Below are 5,262 nucleotides of genomic sequence, written 5' to 3'. Positions count from 1 at the left end.
TTATTACATAGTACTGAGAAATCCTTTGGCATCTTGTCAGAAAAAGAAAATTAGACTGCCAAGCAAAACTACAGAATGAAATAGTACTGTGAAATGTGGGGCTTGAAGCAAAAGACCTTTTAGTTCTATTCTGGCTCTGATGTTCTAGAATTTCCATATTGTATAATATTCTATGATTTTCAATTATATTCTCATCTTCTTGTATTGGCAGGATCGAGGAAATTTTCCAATAACTCAACTGGAAATATCACACTGTACTACGGAAAGAGCGTTCGACCATTCAAATGGCAAAACAGAAGTGTATTCTTAGAGCGTGCTAGACTGAAAAATATGAATGAGTGAATATGAAAGAATTAATGAAAAAACATTTAAGTCCTTAATATGTTGTTATAAGGATCATATCCAGCTGTAGCTGGATACACACACACACGCACACACACACACACACACACACACACATATATATTAACATAGGGTTCTATGATTTTATATCATGATGAGCATCTAAGTACACGGTCTCCTTCTCTTGACTTGGCAGTTCCCAGAAACTTACCACCATAGGGAGTTTTCTGAGGCTGTTGCATTGTGAATATGATTTCCTTTTCTACTGTTTCCTCCTGGATATTACTGCTATATAGAAGTACTGACCTTTTAATCAATTTTTTTTTCTGGTATCTTGAACCTTTATGAGGTTCTTCATTATATCAAGTAAGTTTCTTTGTTGATTTGCTGGGATTTTCTAAGGCCTAGTTATCTATAGATAGGTCTGATCTTGTCATCACAACAACTCAATGAGGTAGGAGCTGTTTTTAAAATCTCATTTCACAGATGGGGAAACTGATGTTGAAAGAAATAAAGTGACTTGCTCATGGTCATATAGCTTGTATCTGAGGCAGAATTTAAATTCAGGCTTTCCCTGCCAGTAAGTCCGACACTATTCATTGTGCCACCTAGCTGAACTAAAGTATCTAGTCACCAAAGTCTATGTAAAACCCAAGCAAGGGGCAGCTAGGTGGCGCAGTGGATAGAGCACTGGCTCTGGAGTCAGGAGTACCTGAGTTCAAATCCAGCCTCAGACACTTAACACGTACTAGCTGTGTGACCCTGGGCAAGTCACTTAACCCCAATTGCCTCACTAAAAAAAAAAAAAAAAAAAAAAAAAAAAAAACCCAAGCAAAGATCAATCAACCATAATCATCAAACAAAATCTCTAGTGTAGCTGGTATGTGCAGGGCATAGAGGAGAATATAAAATTAGCCAGTAAAATTGTCTCCCTGGTTGGGGACATAGAACCTAGGAAGTAGAACTAAAAGTGAGGAGACTAGTTTGCTGATTTGCCTAAAGGCCAGCATTTCTACATTCACATGAATGTGAATTTTCCAAGGAATCCCTGCAGTTGCTTTATATATATTTTAGAACTCATAGAGTCATTGGATTCTAAGATCCTACATTGAGAAGTGGAAGGGATCTCTCAGAGGTCAAGTCCAACACTAGGACCTCACAGATGAAGATACTTAGGACCAGAGAAATTAATAACTTGCCCAAGGTCACACAAATAGTAGAGGAAAGAGCTGAAACTTGAACCCAGGTCCTTTGACTCATGTTCATTTTTCTTTTAGTTTACAAGCCACATAAGACAAGTAATCTCATATTTCTTAGTCACATTAGTTTGTCATCCATTAGCTCATTCATTCATTCAACAAAATGGTAGTGCCCAGCTTGATCACCTTATTCATTAGACTTAGATTTGATTAACTTTTGACTCTTTTAAAAAATGTAACAATCTCTTGGAACAGACTTTAGGTGACTCAAAGAGAATTTAAACTCTATAGGAATATATTGTCTTATTTTTTTTTGTACCTGTTTCCAAAGATTAGTGAAGTGCCCAGCATAGAATAGTCCCATGATAAATGCTTATTGATTGTATATGAATCCATTTTTAATGCTTTTATGTATTCTTCCCTTCGTCTTTTCCCCACCTTTCCTCTTTTACATCACTACCAATTTACTCTCCTACCCCCTCAAACCTGTAACAAGTAAGTATAATCAAGGAAAACAATACATTAGGCCAGAACATGTGTCTCATTCTGAGCCTCAAAACTGCCCTTTGCACAGGTGCAGGAAACACACCTCAGCAGTCTTTTTTTTTTTTGGTGGGCCAATGAGGGTTAAGTGACTTGCCCAGGGTCATACAGCTAAGTGTCAAGTGTCTGAGGCTGGATTTGAACTCAGGTCCTCCTGAATCTAGGGCTGGTGCTTTATCCACTGTGCCACCTAGCTGCCCCTTCAGCAGTCTTTTAATGTCATGGTTGCTTGGAGTTCTTAAGTTTTTCAAAGTTTTGTTATTGTTTATATTACTTGGGGTCATTGTGTAAATTGTTCTAATTCTCATTTTACTCTACATCACTTCAAACAAGTCTTCTAAAGTTTCTATGAATCCTTTATATTGTTTCTTATTTTGTTTTGTTTTGTGGGGCAATGAGGGTTAAGTGACTTGCCCAGGGTCACACAGCTACTAAGTGTCAAGTGTCTGAGGTAAAATTTGAACTCAGGTTCTCTTGAATCCAGGTCCAGTGCTTTATCCACTGCACCACCTAGCTGCTCCCATATTGTTTCTTTCTTTCTTTTTTTTTGGGGGGGGGGGGCAATGGGGGTTAAGTGACTTGCCCAGGGTTACACAGCTAGTGTCAAGTGTCTGAGGCCGGATTTGAACTCAGGTCCTCCTCAATCCAGGGTTGGTGCTTTATCTACTTTGCCACCTAGCTGCCCTCCCATACTGTTTAAGGCACAATAATATTCCCTTATATTCATATACCACAATTTGTTCAGTCTTTTCCCCATCTTGTTTCTAATTTTTTGTTACATTAAAAGTTATCTTTAATGTTATTAATATTATTTTTAATGAGTCCTTTTCCTTATCTTTAACTTCTGGGGTACATTTTCCAGAATGTTGGACTTTAGCAGCCCCACCAACAGGACATTTGTGTGCCTATCTTCCCACAGTCTCCAAAAATTGTTTTATCTTTGTCAATCTGATGCCTATGAGGTAGAACCCTAGAAATGCTTTAATTTAAATTTCTCTTATTGTTAGTGATTTTAAACAGTGTTCATGATTGCTGATACACTTCTTCAGTAAATCAATATTTTCCTAAACCTAGAATTACACACACACACACACACACACACACACCCCACTTTGTATAAGGTAATAGACCCTAAATAAAACATGTAAAAACTATAGAAGTTGAAATTCACTCATAATAATTTCAACCTGACAAAATAGTTAAGATACAAGGCTAACTTATTTTACATAGCATGACAAAGGTAGTATGGGTAAATGAAAAGGAGCAAGGGATGTGTCAAAGGGTTTGTGCTGAAATCCTAGCTCTGCCACATGATGACCTGTATTATCTTGGGGAAGTCGAAAGCTCTCTAGGCCTGTTCAATCACTTGAGATTAGACTAGATGATCTCTATAGCCTCTTTTCTAGTTGTAAAGCATAAAGACCTGACATCTCATACTTAAGACATTTTTAGGCAGTAAGATAGCAACACCAACTGGCCAAATGTGATGCTGCAGATGGGCTCCTTTCAGGCATTATATGTGTTTAGATAGAAAGAAAAGGATAGGAAAGTCTTAAGGAAAAAAAATGGTGCTCAGGAGTTAACAGATGGTACAGGTGATCCAAAGGTAAGTTGGAAAAGTGCTGGAAAGTACTGAGTTGACTGACATTATGCAAATTATAATTTTGTAGTCCAAATCCCTCATTTATAGTTGAGGCTGTGGCACAGCTTGTGACTTGAACTGCACTTCCTGGTCAATGCTCTTTCCACTATACTATACCACTTCTGTTGAAAACAATCAAGAGGGCAGCTAGGTGTTATGGTGGATAAAGCACCAGCCCTGGATTCAGGAGGACCTGAGTTCAAATCCAGCCTCAGACACTTGACCCTTACTAGCTGCGTGACCCTGGGCAAGTCACTTAACCCTCATTGCCCAGCCCGCCCCCCCCCCCCCCCAAATCAAGAGTACTGGAGCTAGAAGAGACCTCAGAAAGCATCCAGTCCAATTCCCTTATCTTACTGATAAGAAAACTGAAGCCTAGAGAAATGACTTATTGAAGGTCACACATTAGACAAATGTTTCATCTATGTGCAAACATTTGCTTGGCTCTTGGTATCCAAGGATATAGAAAGTATTAAACTGACATATTATTCTTTGAACTTATTTGAGCACAATTCTAGGAAAATTTCTGCTTGAATTTGATTCTATGGGGAACATGGAAATCAAAATAAGAATTATGTTCATCTAAGAAATTGCCTTTTCCAGGAAATTATATAGAACCCAATCAACCCCAGAAGAGTTAGTTGCTTGCAATGGGTACTATGGGGCATCTCATTAAAATGACTTATTCTACAATAAACACAATCCTACAATTATGTTCTGTAACTTAACCTCACGCTTTCTGGAATTTAGCCACACCATTAAAATTTTGAGACTATAATGATGCAAGTAGAGTTTGCTTCACTCCAAATGTCAAAATTGAATTAAATAAATGAAGCAATAATATATTTTGCTACTGTTAAGAAACTGAGCCAAAGTGGTGAATCACATGCTTAAAGATATCTACTGCTCATGTGATGGTCAAGGATTTACTAAACAGCTATTAAAAAATAAAAAGAAAAAATCAAATATTGATACCAGAGCATCTAAAGAAAAAAATCTCAAACAAAAACCTGGCTAATACAGAGGATGAGATACCACAGAGTATGTTTTTTTCTGAATGTTATTTTCTAGAGAACTCAAATCAAAGGCTTCTCCTCCCCCCACCTTAGAATTAAGAGGGATTATTTTTATTAATTTTGCAGGGGAATAAGTTGCCTTAAAATAATTCCTAACTTTGAAGTTTTGGCATTCTGCAGAATGTTCAGTATTTGTGAATTAGGCTGAACAATCCAAGAATCAACTAACCTGAAAACAAAGATCCATCTGACCCAGTTAGGCTGATCTATCTAAATTGGGTCGTTTTTGCATTAATCATTTATTTTCAGATTTCCACTCAGTACAAAAAAGTAAATTGATATGCCATACTTTCACCAAAACTACATGCCATTCTCTTCAATTTCCATAGCAAAATAACCATGAATCTTGTTTGATCTATTTGGTCTGTATAGCTAGGCAGGAAACACTCAGATTTCACAACAATCACTATGTAAAGAAGAGATAATAATACTCAATAACAAGTTACAACTACTTATGGTA

This window comes from Dromiciops gliroides, chromosome 3, assembly GCF_019393635.1.
Source record: "Dromiciops gliroides isolate mDroGli1 chromosome 3, mDroGli1.pri, whole genome shotgun sequence".
In the NCBI taxonomy this organism is placed as follows: domain Eukaryota; kingdom Metazoa; phylum Chordata; class Mammalia; order Microbiotheria; family Microbiotheriidae; genus Dromiciops; species Dromiciops gliroides.
Note: the sequence above shows the minus strand (reverse complement) of the source record.